The 15607-nt window shown below is 46.3% G+C and overlaps 9 non-coding genes across 9 annotated transcripts; all 9 read right to left on the bottom strand.

Moving 5' to 3' along the window:
• Positions 1 to 317: 317 nt before the first annotated feature.
• TRNAC-ACA (transfer RNA cysteine (anticodon ACA)) lies at positions 318 to 389 on the bottom strand. Its single transcript has one exon. It is a non-coding gene; the product is annotated as a tRNA-Cys (tRNA).
• Positions 390 to 702: 313 nt separating this feature from the next.
• Positions 703 to 776, bottom strand: TRNAN-GUU (transfer RNA asparagine (anticodon GUU)). The gene has a single exon. It is a non-coding gene; the product is annotated as a tRNA-Asn (tRNA).
• Positions 777 to 2951: 2175 nt separating this feature from the next.
• TRNAN-GUU (transfer RNA asparagine (anticodon GUU)) lies at positions 2952 to 3025 on the bottom strand. The gene has a single exon. It is a non-coding gene; the product is annotated as a tRNA-Asn (tRNA).
• Positions 3026 to 4815: 1790 nt separating this feature from the next.
• TRNAW-CCA (transfer RNA tryptophan (anticodon CCA)) lies at positions 4816 to 4887 on the bottom strand. Its single transcript has one exon. It is a non-coding gene; the product is annotated as a tRNA-Trp (tRNA).
• Positions 4888 to 7436: 2549 nt separating this feature from the next.
• TRNAN-GUU (transfer RNA asparagine (anticodon GUU)) lies at positions 7437 to 7510 on the bottom strand. Its single transcript has one exon. It is a non-coding gene; the product is annotated as a tRNA-Asn (tRNA).
• A 1790-nt stretch (positions 7511 to 9300) lies between these two features.
• On the bottom strand, positions 9301 to 9372 carry TRNAW-CCA (transfer RNA tryptophan (anticodon CCA)). Its single transcript has one exon. It is a non-coding gene; the product is annotated as a tRNA-Trp (tRNA).
• Positions 9373 to 11535: 2163 nt separating this feature from the next.
• TRNAW-CCA (transfer RNA tryptophan (anticodon CCA)) lies at positions 11536 to 11607 on the bottom strand. Its single transcript has one exon. It is a non-coding gene; the product is annotated as a tRNA-Trp (tRNA).
• A 313-nt stretch (positions 11608 to 11920) lies between these two features.
• Positions 11921 to 11994, bottom strand: TRNAN-GUU (transfer RNA asparagine (anticodon GUU)). The gene has a single exon. It is a non-coding gene; the product is annotated as a tRNA-Asn (tRNA).
• A 2175-nt stretch (positions 11995 to 14169) lies between these two features.
• On the bottom strand, positions 14170 to 14243 carry TRNAN-GUU (transfer RNA asparagine (anticodon GUU)). Its single transcript has one exon. It is a non-coding gene; the product is annotated as a tRNA-Asn (tRNA).
• Between the last annotated feature and the right edge of the window lie 1364 nt (positions 14244 to 15607).

Genomic DNA, 15607 nt, shown 5'->3' on the forward strand with positions numbered 1-15607 from the left:
GCTAGGAGGCCATGCAAATGGCAGAGGTATGCTTTGCAAAGCCCACGTAGCGTGCACAAAACAGCACATCAGTCAGGCCCACTTGAAGAGATGGTAAAGAGGAAATACTTCTGCTGCATCCAGTAAAACATAGAGATTGGCCTGCTTTAAAGGTTGACCATGTCCTTCATGGGTGTCTGTCAATATGATACTTCCCTGCTGCAAAGCTTACATTCGAAACGCCAGAACAACTAGGCCCAGAGCACAAAGATGCAGTCAGGTTGAAATAACGAGATACTGAAGAGCAATTTTGTATTTCAGAGTGGGAAAAGGAAGTATGACCCCGACGTGATTTGAACACACAAGCTTCTGATCTGTAGTCAGACGCGCTACCATTGCGCCACAAGGTCCTTGTGGCAATCCACCTGGTGTGTCTGATGACAGAATAAAGGTAGGAGACGTACATGCACCTGCAGAGCCTCATTGCTTCTTTAGGTAGACTGGCTAGGATAGCTTCCTTCTGTGCATCAGTACACGCTGCAGCCAAACCCTTCCCATGAAGTCTTGATGTTTATGAATTGAATGGCAAGTTTTGAAAAACTAAAGCAAGCGAGAAGAATTGCTTGCAGTTTATTGGATTTTTTGGACGTCAGCAGACGAGACCTGCGAGAGGTAAACAGAAGTTCATAGTTGGTCATGCTGAATTTTTGAGCCAAAATGCATCGTCCCTGGGTGGGCTTGAACCACCAACCTTTCGGTTAACAGCCGAACCCGCTAACCGATTGCGCCACAGAGACTCATGCAGTGCTTACACTGGGGCCTGATTGGTGTGCTGTTTGCTTATGCTTCCCAGGCAACCTGAAAATATTTCTAAAAAAGCTCTATTTCCCACAGCAAATCAGGGTATCAAGCACTTCCCTACCTCCCCTAATCCACAAACACAGGGGATTTAGTAGAGGACAGAGCCCATCAACAGTGCACCAAATCTCCTCTGTGTAGGAATAACTTGCTATGAGGAGAAAGCCACAGTTGCGCACTTGTGTTAAAAGGGGACAGTAGGCTGAACCCAGAGAACACGGGAGAAATGACTCAGGTTTACTGAGTGGAACACTCTGTGTCTTTGTGACAAAAACAGCAGCATCTTTTCGGTTAACAGCCGAACGCGCTAACCAATTGCGCCACAGAGACTCACTGGCATGTGTGTTCTGCCTTTGGCCTGATTGCATTGCTATTTTTTTCTGATTGGCAGAAAACCTGAACTTTTTTCTGAAAAAGGCATGCCTCTCTTAGCACTGCAGTGCATTAGACTGCTCCCTTGCTTCCCTGAGTCCCCAAATACACAACCACCTTGGGCACAATAGAAGACACATTCCAGCAGATTTAGCAAGAGTGCACCAAGGTTTCTATATGTAGGTACCTTGCTAAGAAGCAAGACCTGCAGTTGCATTCTTCTGTTAAAAGAGGGCAGCAGAGTGCACCAAGAGAACTTGGGGGAAGTAGCTTATGTTAACTACTTGCCATGATCTTTATAGATCCCTCTGTTTGACTGGGTGAATTCTAATTTCTGGGGTAGAGTAAGCAATTTTTGGATCTAGATGCTGTGCGCAACAGGAATGCTATATACTGCACTGTACTGCTACTGAAAAGTTACCAATTTTACAGGATGTTCAGGTAAGCTTTGTTTCAGAAAACAACTTGCTAGAGGCCCTAGGACAGATTACTGGGACAAAGGAAGAGGGTTTGGGGATTAGCACATCTCCTATGAAAGGTACAGTCACGCCCGAGACAACTCTGAGTGCCTCCTCAAATTCTAAGAAATGCGAACTGGGGTCCTACGCCTTTTATTGCCAGTGGATCTTTGTGTTTCAGACAAATGTGCACGCCTCCCAGAGCCCCTTGCAATGCACTTAGGGAAAGGGGGGAAGGTGCTGTGAAGCCCTCTCGCTGACAATGTCTCTCTTGTCTATAATGTATCTATGAGAGAGAGAGAAATAGGCAATGCGAGAGTGAAAAAGTAAAATGGAAATGTGTCTACTGAGACCAGTATAAGGGGAAATCCTCACAATCCAGGACCGACAGTTGATTGGGAGGGCGCTTACAGGTTTCCGACACCAGACCGGTACCTGAACTCACAAACCCAAACTGCAAAGTGATGGGCATTGCCACTAGACTGCCGACCCCCTTTCGGGGCCCCAGCATATATCCTTTAGTCACACCTAGAGTTCCCAGGACAGTGCAGCATTCAGCGATTACACGAAAATATTGACAGCGCTAGGAGGCCATGCAAATGGCAGAGGTATGCTTTACAAAGCCCACGTAGCGTGCACAAAACAGCACATCAATCAGGCCCACTTGAAGAGATGGTAAGGAGGAAATACTTCTGCTGCATCCAGTAAAACATAGAGATTGGCCTGCTTTAAAGGTTGACCATGTCCTTCATGGGTGTCTGTCAATATGATACTTCCCTGCTGCAAAGTTTACATTCGAAACGCCAGAACAACTAGGCCCAGAGCACAAAGATGCAGTCAGGTTGAAATAACGAGATACTGAAGAGCAATTTTATATTTCAGAGTGGGAAAAGCAAACATGACCCCGACGTGATTTGAACACGAAACCTTCGGATCTGGAGTCAGACGCGCTACCATTGCGCCACGAGGTCCATGCGGCACTCCACCTGGTGTGTCTGATGACAGAATAAAGGTAGGAGACGTACATGCACCTGCAGAGCCTCATTGCTTCTTTAGGTAGACTGGCTAGGATAGCTTCCTTCTGTGCATCAGTACACGCTGCAGCCAAACCCTTCCCATGAAGTCTTGATGTTTATGAATTGAATGGCAAGTTTTGAAAAACTAAAGCAAGCGAGAAGAATTGCTTGCAGTTTATTGGATTTTTTGGACGTCAGCAGACGAGACCTGCGAGAGGTAAACAGAAGTCCATAGTTGGTCACGCTGAATTTTTGAGCCAAAATGCACCGTCCCTGGGTGGGCTTGAACCACCAACCTTTCGGTTAACAGCCGAACGCGCTAACCGATTGCGCCACAGAGACTCATGCAGTTCTTACACAGGGGCCTGATTGGTGTGCTTTTTGCTTATGCTTCCCAGGCAACCTGAAAATATTTCTAAAATAGCTCTATTTCCCACAGCAAATCAGGGTATCAAGCACTTCCCTACCTCCCCTAATCCACAAACACAGGGGATTTAGTAGAGGACAGAGCCCATCAACAGTGCACCAAATGTCCTCTGTGTAGGCATAACTTGCTATGAGGAGAAAGCCACAGTTGCGCACTTGTGTTAAAAGGGGACAGTAGGCTGAACCCAGAGAACACGGGAGAAATGACTCAGGTTTACTGAGTGGAACACTCTGTGTCTTTGTGCCAAAAACAGCAGCGTCTTTTCGGTTAACAGCCGAACGCCCTAACCAATTGCGCCACAGAGACTCACTGGCATGTGTGTTCTGCCTTTGGCCTGATTGCATTGCTATTTTTTTCTGATTGGCAGAAAACCTGAACTTTTTTCTGAAAAAGGCATTCCTCTCTTAGCACTGCAGTGCATTAGACTGCTCCCTTGCTTCCCTGAGTCCCCAAATACACAACCACCTTGGGCACAATAGAAGACACATTCCAGCAGATTTAGCAAGAGTGCACCAAGGATTCTATATGTAGGTACCTTGCTGAGAAGCAAGACCTGCGGTTGCATTCTTCTGTTAAAAGAGGGCAGCTGAGTGCACCAAGAGAACTTGGGGGAAGTAGCTTATGTTAACTACTTGCCATGCTCTTTATAGATCCCTCTGTTTGACTGGGTGAATTCTAATTTCTGGGGTAGAGTAAGCAATTTTTGGATCTAGATGCTGTGCGCAACAGGAATGCTATATACTGCACTGTACTGCTACTGAAAAGTTACCAATTTTACAGGATGTTCAGGTAAGCTTTGTTTCAGAAAACAACTTGCTAGAGGCACTAAGACAGATTACTGGGACAAAGGAAGATGGTTTGGGGATTAGCACATCTCCTATGAAAGGTACAGTCACGCCCGAGACAACTCTGAGTGTCACCTCAAATTCTAAGAAATGCAAACTAGGGACCTACGCTTTTTATTGCCAGTGGATCTTTGTGTTTCAGACAAATGTGCACGCCTCCCAGAGCCCCTTGCAATGCACTTAGGGAAATGGGGGAAGGTGCTGTGCAACCCTCTCGCTGACAATGTCTCTCTTGTCTATAATGTATCTATGAGAGAGAGAGAAATAGGCAATGCGAGAGTGAAAAAGTAAAATGGAAATGTGTCTACTGAGACCAGTATAAGGGGAAATCCTCACAATCCAGGACCGACAGTTGATTGGGAGGGCGCTTACAGGTTTCCGACACCAGACCGGTACCTGAACTCACAAACCCAAACTGCAAAGTGATGGGCATTGCCACTAGACTGCCGACCCCCTTTTTGGGCCCCAGCATATATCCTTTAGTCACACCTAGAGTTCCCAGGACAGTGCAGCATTCAGCGATTACACGAAAATATTGACAGCGCTAGGAGGCCATGCAAATGGCAGAGGTATGCTTTACAAAGCCCACGTAGCGTGCACAAAACAGCACATCAGTCAGGCCCACTTGAAGAGATGGTAAAGAGGAAATACTTCTGCTGCATCCAGTAAAACATAGAGATTGGCCTGCTTTAAAGGTTGACCATGTCCTTCATGGGTGTCTGTCAATATGATACTTCCTTGCTGCAAAGTTTACATTCGAAACGCCAGAACAACTAGGCCCAGAGCACAAAGATGCAGTCAGGTTGAAATAACGAGATACTGAAGAGCAATTTTGTATTTCAGAGTGGGAAAAGGCAGTATGACCCCGACGTGATTTGAACACACAACCTTCTGATCTGGAGTCAGACGCGCTACCATTGCGCCACGAGGTCCTTGTGGCAATCCACCTGGTGTGTCTGATGACAGAATAAAGGTAGGAGACGTACATGCACCTGCAGAGCCTCATTGCTTCTTTAGGTAGACTGGCTAGGAGAGCTTCCTTCTGTGCATCAGTACACGCTGCAGCCAAACCCTTCCCATGAAGTCTTGATGTTTATGAATTGAATGCCAAGTTTTGAAAAACTAAAGCAAGCAAGAAGAATTGCTTACAGTTTATTGGATTTTTTGGACGTCAGCAGACGAGACCTGCGAGAGGTAAACAGAAGTCCATAGTTGGTCACGCTGAATTTTTGAGCCAAAATGCACCGTCCCTGGGTGGGCTTGAACCACCAACCTTTCGGTTAACAGCCGAACGATTGCGCCACAGAGACTCATGCAGTGCTTACACTGGGGCCTGATTGGTGTGCTGTTTGCTTATGCTTCCCAGGCAACCTGAAAATATTTCTAAAATAGCTCTATTTCCCACAGCAAATCAGGGTATCAAGCACTTCCCTACCTCCCCTAATCCACAAACACAGGGGATTTAGTAGAGGACAGAGCCCATCAACAGTGCACCAAATGTCCTCTGTGTAGGCATAACTTGCTATGAGGAGAAAGCCACAGTTGCGCACTTGTGTTAAAAGGGGACAGTAGGCTGAACCCAGAGAACACGGGAGAAATGACTCAGGTTTACTGAGTGGAACACTCTGTGTCTTTGTGCCAAAAACAGCAGCGTCTTTTCGGTTAACAGCCGAATGCGCTAACCAATTGCGCCACAGAGACTCACTGGCATGTGTGTTCTGCCTTTGGCCTGATTGCATTGCTATTTTTTTCTGATTGGCAGAAAACCTGAACTTTTTTCTGAAAAAGGCATGCCTCTCTTAGCACTGCAGTGCATTAGACTGCTCCCTTGCTTCCCTGAGTCCCCAAATACACAACCACCCTGGGCACAATAGAAGACACATTCCAGCAGATTTAGCAAGAGTGCACCAAGGATTCTATATGTAGGTACCTTGCTGAGAAGCAAGACCTGCAGTTGCATTCTTCTGTTAAAAGAGGGCAGCAGAGTGCACCAAGAGAACTTGGGGGAAGTAGCTTATGTTAACTACTTGCCATGCTCTTTATAGATCCCTCTGTTTGACTGGGTGAATTCTAATTTCTGGGGTAGAGTAAGCAATTTTTGGATCTAGATGCTGTGCGCAACAGGAATGCTATATACTGCACTGTCCTGCTACTGAAAAGTTACCAATTTTACAGGATGTTCAGGTAAGCTTTGTTTCAGAAAACAACTTGCTAGAGGCACTAAGACAGATTACTGGGACAAAGGAAGAGGGTTTGGGGATTAGCACATCTCCTATGAAAGGTACAGTCACGCCCGAGACATCTCTGAGTGTCACCTCAAATTCTAAGAAATGCAAACTAGGGACCTACGCTTTTTATTGCCAGTGGATCTTTGTGTTTCAGACAAATGTGCACGCCTCCCAGAGCCCCTTGCAATGCACTTAGGGAAATGGGGGAAGGTGCTGTGAAGCCCTCTCGCTGACAATGTCTCTCTTGTCTATAATGTATCTATGAGAGAGAGAGAAATAGGCAATGCGAGAGTGAAAAAGTAAAATGGAAATGTGTCTACTGAGACCAGTATAAGGGGAAATCCTCACAATCCAGGACCGACAGTTGATTGGGAGGGCGCTTACAGGTTTCCGACACCAGACCGGTACCTGAACTCACAAACCCAAACTGCAAAGTGATGGGCATTGCCACTAGACTGCCGACCCCCTTTCGGGGCCCCAGCATATATCCTTTAGTCACACCTAGAGTTCCCAGGACAGTGCAGCATTCAGCGATTACACGAAAATATTGACAGCGCTAGGAGGCCATGCAAATGGCAGAGGTATGCTTTACAAAGCCCACGTAGCGTGCACAAAACAGCACATCAGTCAGGCCCACTTGAAGAGATAGTAAAGAGGAAATACTTCTGCTGCATCCAGTAAAACATAGAGATTGGCCTGCTTTAAAGGTTGACCATGTCCTTCATGGGTGTCTGTCAATATGATACTTCCCTGCTGCAAAGCTTACATTCGAAACGCCAGAACAACTAGGCCCAGAGCACAAAGATGCAGTCAGGTTGAAATAACGAGATACTGAAGAGCAATTTTATATTTCAGAGTGGGAAAAGGAAGTATGACCCCGACGTGATTTGAACACACAAACTTCTGATCTGGAGTCAGACGCGCATTGTGCCACGAGGTCCTTGTGGCAGTCCACCTGGTGTGTCTGATGACAGAATAAAGGTAGGAGACGTACATGCACCTGCAGAGCCTCATTGCTTCTTTAAGTAGACTGGCTAGGTTAGCTTCCTTCTGTGCATCAGTACACGCTGCAGCCAAACCCTTCCCATGAAGTCTTGATGTTTATGAATTGAATGGCAAGTTTTGAAAAACTAAAGCAAGCGAGAAGAATTGCTTGCAGTTTATTGGATTTTTTGGACGTCAGCAGACGAGACCTGCGAGAGGTAAACAGAAGTTCATAGTTGGTCATGCTGAATTTTTGAGCCAAAATGCATCGTCCCTGGGTGGGCTTGAACCACCAACCTTTCGGTTAACAGCCGAACGCGCTAACCGATTGCGCCACAGAGACTCATACAGTGCTTATACTGGGGCCTGATTGGTGTGCTGTTTGCTTATGCTCCCCAGGCAACCTGAAAATATTTCTAAAATAGCTCTATTTCCCACAGCAAATCAGGGTATCAAGCACTTCCCTACCTCCCGTAATCCACAAACACAGGGGATTTAGTAGAGGACAGAGCCCATCAACAGTGCACCAAATTCCCTCTGTGTAGGCATAACTTGCTATGAGGAGAAAGCCACAGTTGCGCACTTGTGTTAAAAGGGGACAGTAGGCTGAACCCAGAGAACACGGGAGAAATGATTCAGGTTTACTGAGTGGAACACTCTGTGTCTTTGTGCCCAAAACAGCAGCGTCTTTTCGGTTAACAGCCGAACGCGCTAACCAATTGCGCCACAGAGACTCACTGGCATGTGTGTTCTGCCTTTGGCCTGATTGCATTGCTATTTTTTTCTGATTGGCAGAAAACCTGAACTTTTTTCTGAAAAAGGCATGCCTCTCTTAGCACTGCAGTGCATTAGACTGCTCCCTTGCTTCCCTGAGTCCCCAAATACACAACCACCCTGGGCACAATAGAAGACACATTCCAGCAGATTTAGCAAGAGTGCACCAAGGATTCTATATGTAGGTACCTTGCTGAGAAGCAAGACCTGCAGTTGCATTCTTCTGTTAAAAGAGGGCAGCAGAGTGCACCAAGAGAACTTGGGGGAAGTAGCTTATGTTAACTACTTGCCATGCTCTTTATAGATCCCTCTGTTTGACTGGGTGAATTCTAATTTCTGGGGTAGAGTAAGCAATTTTTGGATCTAGATGCTGTGCGCAACAGGAATGCTATATACTGCACTGTACTGCTACTGAAAAGTTACCAATTTTACAGGATGTTCAGGTAAGCTTTGTTTCAGAAAACAACTTGCTAGAGGCACTAAGACAGATTACTGGGACAAAGGAAGAGGGTTTGGGGATTAGCACATCTCCTATGAAAGGTACAGTCACGCCCGAGACAACTCTGAGTGTCACCTCAAATTCTAAGAAATGCAAACTAGGGACCTACGCCTTTTATTGCCAGTGGATCTTTGTGTTTCAGACAAATGTGCACGCCTCCCAGAGCCCCTTGCAATGCACTTAGGGAAAGGGGGGAAGGTGCTGTGAAGCCCTCTCGCTGACAATGTCTCTCTTGTCTATAATGTAACTATGAGAGAGAGAGAAATAGGCAATGCGAGAGTGAAAAAGTAAAATGGAAATGTGTCTACTGAGACCAGTATAAGGGGGAATCCTCACAATCCAGGACCGACAGTTGATTGGGAGGGCGCTTACAGGTTTCCGACACCAGACCGGTACCTGAACTCACAAACCCAAACTGCAAAGTGATGCCCATTGCCACTAGACTGCCGACCCCCTTTCGGGGCCCCAGCATATATCCTTTAGTCACACCTAGAGTTCCCAGGACAGTGCAGCATTCAGCGATTACACGAAAATATTGACAGCGCTAGGAGGCCATGCAAATGGCAGAGGTATGCTTTACAAAGCCCACGTAGCGTGCACAAAACAGCACATCAGTCAGGCCCACTTGAAGAGATGGTAAAGAGGAAATACTTCTGCTGCATCCAGTAAAACATAGAGATTGGCCTGCTTTAAAGGTTGACCATGTCCTTCATGGGTGTCTGTCAATATGATACTTCCCTGCTGCAAAGCTTACATTCGAAACGCCAGAACAACTAGGCCCAGAGCACAAAGATGCAGTCAGGTTGAAATAACGAGATACTGAAGAGCAATTTTATATTTCAGAGTGGGAAAAGCAAATATGACCCCGACGTGATTTGAACACGCAACCTTCTGATCTGGAGTCAGACGCGCTACCATTGCGCCACGAGGTCCTTGTGGCAGTCCACCTGGTGTGTCTGATGACAGAATAAAGGTAGGAGACGTACATGCACATGCAGAGCCTCATTGCTTCTTTAGGTAGACTGGCTAGGATAGCTTCCTTCTGTGCATCAGTACACGCTGCAGCCAAACCCTTCCCATGAAGTCTTGATGTTTATGAATTGAATGGCAAGTTTTGAAAAACTAAAGCAAGCAAGAAGAATTGCTTGCAGTTTATTGGATTTTTTGGACGTCAGCAGACGAGACCTGCGAGAGGTAAACAGAAGTCCATAGTTGGTCACACTGAATTTTTGAGCCAAAATGCACCGTCCCTGGGTGGGCTTGAACCACCAACCTTAACGCGCTAACCGATTGCGCCACAGAGACTCATGCAGTTCTTACAGAGGGGCCTGATTGGTGTGCTGTTTGCTTATGCTTCCCTGGCAACCTGAAAATATTTCTAAAATAGCTCTATTTCCCACAGCAATTCAGGGTATCAAGCACTTCCCTACCTCCCCTAATCCACAAACACAGGGGATTTAGTAGAGGACAGAGCCCATCAACAGTGCACCAAATCTCCTCTGTGTAGGCATAACTTGCTATGAGGAGAAAGCCACAGTTGCGCACTTGTGTTAAAAGGGGACAGTAGGCTGAACCCAGAGAACACGGGAGAAATGACTCAGGTTTACTGAGTGGAACACTCTGTGTCTTTGTGCCAAAAACAGCAGCGTCTTTTCGGTTAACAGCCGAACGCGCTAACCAATTGCGCCACAGAGACTCACTGGCATGTGTGTTCTGCCTTTGGCCTGATTGCATTGCTATTTTTTTCTAATTGGCAGAAAACCTGAACTTTTTTCTGAAAAAGGCATGCCTCTCTTAGCACTGCAGTGCATTAGACTGCTCCCTTGCTTCCCTGAGTCCCCAAATACACAACCACCTTGGGCACAATAGAAGACACATTCCAGCAGATTTAGCAAGAGTGCACCAAGGTTTCTATATGTAGGTACCTTGCTGAGAAGCAAGACCTGCAGTTGCATTCTTCAGTTAAAAGAGGGCAGCAGAGTGCACCAAGAGAACTTGGGGGAAGTAGCTTATGTTAACTACTTGCCATGATCTTTATAGATCCCTCTGTTTGACTGGGTGAATTCTAATTTCTGGGGTAGAGTAAGCAATTTTTGGATCTAGATGCTGTGCGCAACAGGAATGCTATATACTGCACTGTACTGCTACTGAAAAGTTACCAATTTTACAGGATGTTCAGGTAAGCTTTGTTTCAGAAAACAACTTGCTAGAGGCACTAAGACAGATTACTGGGACAAAGGAAGAGGGTTTGGGGATTAGCACATCTCCTATGAAAGGTACAGTCACGCCCGAGACAACTCTGAGTGTCACCTCAAATTCTAAGAAATGCAAACTAGGGACCTACGCTTTTTATTGCCAGTGGATCTTTGTGTTTCAGACAAATGTGCACGCCTCCCAGAGCCCCTTGCAATGCACTTAGGGAAATGGGGGAAGGTGCTGTGAAGCCCTCTCGCTGACAATGTCTCTCTTGTCTATAATGTATCTATGAGAGAGAGAGAAATAGGCAATGCGAGAGTGAAAAAGTAAAATGGAAATGTGTCTACTGAGACCAGTATAAGGGGAAATCCTCACAATCCAGGACCGACAGTTGATTGGGAGGGCGCTTACAGGTTTCCGACACCAGACCGGTACCTGAACTCACAAACCCAAACTGCAAAGTGATGGGCATTGCCACTAGACTGCCGACCCCCTTTCGGGGCCCCAGCATATATCCTTTAGTCACACCTAGAGTTCCCAGGACAGTGCAGCATTCAGCGATTACACGAAAATATTGACAGCGCTAGGAGGCCATGCAAATGGCAGAGGTATGCTTTACAAAGCCCACGTAGCGTGCACAAAACAGCACATCAGTCAGGCCCACTTGAAGAGATGGTAAAGAGGAAATACTTCTGCTGCATCCAGTAAAACATAGAGATTGGCCTGCTTTAAAGGTTGACCATGTCCTTCATGGGTGTCTGTCAATATGATACTTCCCTGCTGCAAAGCTTACATTCGAAACGCCAGAACAACTAGGCCCAGAGCACAAAGATGCAGTCAGGTTGAAATAACGAGATACTGAAGAGCAATTTTGTATTTCAGAGTGGGAAAAGCAAATATGCCCCCGACGTGATTTGAACACACAACCTTCTGATCTGGAGTCAGACGCGCTACCATTGCGCCACGAGGTCCTTGTGGCAGTCCGCCTGGTGTGTCTGATGACAGAATAAAGGTAGGAGACGTACATGCACCTGCAGAGCCTCATTGCTTCTTTAAGTAGACTGGCTAGGATAGCTTCCTTCTGTGCATCAGTACACGCTGCAGCCAAACCCTTCCCATGAAGTCTTGATGTTTATGAATTGAATGGCAAGTTTTGAAAAACTAAAGCAAGCGAGAAGAATTGCTTGCAGTTTATTGGATTTTTTGGACGTCAGCAGACGAGACCTGCGAGAGGTAAACAGAAGTCCATAGTTGGTCATGCTGAATTTTTGAGCCAAAATGCACCGTCCCTGGGTGGGCTTGAACCACCAACCTTTCGGTTAACAGCTGAACGCGCTAACCGATTGCGCCACAGAGACTCATGCAGTTCTTACAGAGGGGCCTGATTGGTGTGCTGTTTGCTTATGCTTCCTAGGCAACCTGAAAATATTTCTAAAATAGCTCTATTTCCCACAGCAAATCAGGGTATCAAGCACTTCCCTACCTCCCCTAATCCACAAACACAGGGGATTTAGTAGAGGACAGAGCCCATAAACAGTGCACCAAATGTCCTCTGTATAGGCATAACTTGCTATGAGGAGAAAGCCACAGTTGCGCACTTGTGTTAAAAGGGGACAGTAGGCTGAACCCAGAGAACACGGGAGAAATGACTCAGGTTTACTGAGTGGAACACTCTGTGTCTTTGTGACAAAAACAGCAGCATCTTTTCGGTTAACAGCCGAACGCGCTAACCAATTGCGCCACAGAGACTCACTGGCATGTGTGTTCTGCCTTTGGCCTGATTGGATTGCTATTTTTTTCTGATTGGCAGAAAACCTGAACTTTTTTCTGAAAAAGGCATGCCTCTCTTAGCACTGCAGTGCATTAGACTGCTCCCTTGCTTCCCTGAGTCCCCAAATACACAACCACCTTGGGCACAATAGAAGACACATTCCAGCAGATTTAGCAAGAGTGCACCAAGGATTCTATATGTAGGTACCTTGCTGAGAAGCAAGACCTGCAGTTGCATTCTTCTGTTAAAAGAGGGCAGCAGAGTGCACCAAGAGAACTTGGGGGAAGTAGCTTATGTTAACTACTTGCCATGCTCTTTATAGATCCCTCTGTTTGACTGGGTGAATTCTAATTTCTGGGGTAGAGTAAGCAATTTTTGGATCTAGATGCTGTGCGCAAAAGGAATGCTATATACTGCACTGTACTGCTACTGAAAAGTTACCAATTTTACAGGATGTTCAGGTAAGCTTTGTTTCAGAAAACAACTTGCTAGAGGCACTAAGACAGATTACTGGGACAAAGGAAGAGGGTTTGGGGATTAGCACATCTCCTATGAAAGGTACAGTCACGCCCGAGACAACTCTGAGTGTCACCTCAAATTCTAAGAAATGCAAACTAGGGATCTACGCTTTTTATTGCCAGTGGATCTTTGTGTTTCAGACAAATGTGCACGCCTCCCAGAGCCCCTTGCAATGCACTTAGGGAAAGGGGGGAAGGTGCTGTGAAGCCCTCTCGCTGACAATGTCTCTCTTGTCTATAATGTAACTATGAGAGAGAGAGAAATAGGCAATGCGAGAGTGAAAAAGTAAAATGGAAATGTGTCTACTGAGACCAGTATAAGGGGAAATCCTCACAATCCAGGACCGACAGTTGATTGGGAGGGCGCTTACAGGTTTCCGACACCAGACCGGTACCTGAACTCACAAACCCAAACTGCAAAGTGATGCCCATTGCCACTAGGCTGCCGACCCCCTTTCGGGGCCCCAACATATATCCTTTAGTCACACCTAGAGTTCCCAGGACAGTGCAGCATTCAGCGATTACACGAAAATATTGACAGCGCTAGGAGGCCATGCAAATGGCAGAGGTATGCTTTACAAAGCCCACGTAGCGTGCACAAAACAGCACATCAGTCAGGCCCACTTGAAGAGATGGTAAAGAGGAAATACTTCTGCTGCATCCAGTAAAACATAGAGATTGGCCTGCTTTAAAAGTTGACCATGTCCTTCTTGGGTGTCTGTCAATATGATACTTCCCTGCTGCAAAGCTTACATTCGAAACGCCAGAACAACTAGGCCCAGAGCACAAAGATGCAGTCAGGTTGAAATAACGAGATACTGAAGAGCAATTTTGTATTTCAGAGTGGGAAAAGGAAGTATGACCCCGACGTGATTTGAACACACAACCTTCTGATCTGGAGTCTAACGCGCTACCATTGCTCCACGAGGTCCTTGTGGCAGTCCACCTGGTGTGTCTGATGACAGAATAAAGGTAGGAGACGTACATGCACCTGCAGAGCCTCATTGCTTCTTTAGGTAGACTGGCTAGGATAGCTTCCTTCTGTGCATCAGTACACGCTGCAGCCAAACCCTTCCCATGAAGTCTTGATGTTTATGAATTGAATGGCAAGTTTTGAAAAACTAAAGCAAGCGAGAAGAACTGCTTACAGTTTATTGGATTTTTTGGACGTCAGCAGACGAGACCTGCGAGAGGTAAACAGAAGTTCATAGTTGGTCATGCTGAATTTTTGAGCCAAAATGCATCGTCCCTGGGTGGGCTTGAACCACCAACCTTTCGGTTAACAGCCGAACCCGCTAACCGATTGCGCCACAGAGACTCATGCAGTGCTTACACTGGGGCCTGATTGGTGTGCTGTTTGCTTATGCTTCCCAGGCAACCTGAAAATATTTCTAAAAAAGCTCTATTTCCCACAGCAAATCAGGGTATCAAGCACTTCCCTACCTCCCCTAATCCACAAACACAGGGGATTTAGTAGAGGACAGAGCCCATCAACAGTGCACCAAATCTCCTCTGTGTAGGAATAACTTGCTATGAGGAGAAAGCCACAGTTGCGCACTTGTGTTAAAAGGGGACAGTAGGCTGAACCCAGAGAACACGGGAGAAATGACTCAGGTTTACTGAGTGGAACACTCTGTGTCTTTGTGACAAAAACAGCAGCATCTTTTCGGTTAACAGCCGAACGCGCTAACCAATTGCGCCACAGAGACTCACTGGCATGTGTGTTCTGCCTTTGGCCTGATTGCATTGCTATTTTTTTCTGATTGGCAGAAAACCTGAACTTTTTTCTGAAAAAGGCATGCCTCTCTTAGCACTGCAGTGCATTAGACTGCTCCCTTGCTTCCCTGAGTCCCCAAATACACAACCACCTTGGGCACAATAGAAGACACATTCCAGCAGATTTAGCAAGAGTGCACCAAGGTTTCTATATGTAGGTACCTTGCTAAGAAGCAAGACCTGCAGTTGCATTCTTCTGTTAAAAGAGGGCAGCAGAGTGCACCAAGAGAACTTGGGGGAAGTAGCTTATGTTAACTACTTGCCATGATCTTTATAGATCCCTCTGTTTGACTGGGTGAATTCTAATTTCTGGGGTAGAGTAAGCAATTTTTGGATCTAGATGCTGTGCGCAACAGGAATGCTATATACTGCACTGTACTGCTACTGAAAAGTTACCAATTTTACAGGATGTTCAGGTAAGCTTTGTTTCAGAAAACAACTTGCTAGAGGCCCTAGGACAGATTACTGGGACAAAGGAAGAGGGTTTGGGGATTAGCACATCTCCTATGAAAGGTACAGTCACGCCCGAGACAACTCTGAGTGCCTCCTCAAATTCTAAGAAATGCGAACTGGGGTCCTACGCCTTTTATTGCCAGTGGATCTTTGTGTTTCAGACAAATGTGCACGCCTCCCAGAGCCCCTTGCAATGCACTTAGGGAAAGGGGGGAAGGTGCTGTGAAGCCCTCTCGCTGACAATGTCTCTCTTGTCTATAATGTATCTATGAGAGAGAGAGAAATAGGCAATGCGAGAGTGAAAAAGTAAAATGGAAATGTGTCTACTGAGACCAGTATAAGGGGAAATCCTCACAATCCAGGACCGACAGTTGATTGGGAGGGCGCTTACAGGTTTCCGACACCAGACCGGTACCTGAACTCACAAACCCAAACTGCAAAGTGATGGGCATT

This window comes from Ambystoma mexicanum, chromosome 11 (genome assembly GCF_040938575.1).
Source record: "Ambystoma mexicanum isolate Mex_15411 chromosome 11, UKY_AmexF1_1, whole genome shotgun sequence".
NCBI classification, from domain to species: domain Eukaryota; kingdom Metazoa; phylum Chordata; class Amphibia; order Caudata; family Ambystomatidae; genus Ambystoma; species Ambystoma mexicanum.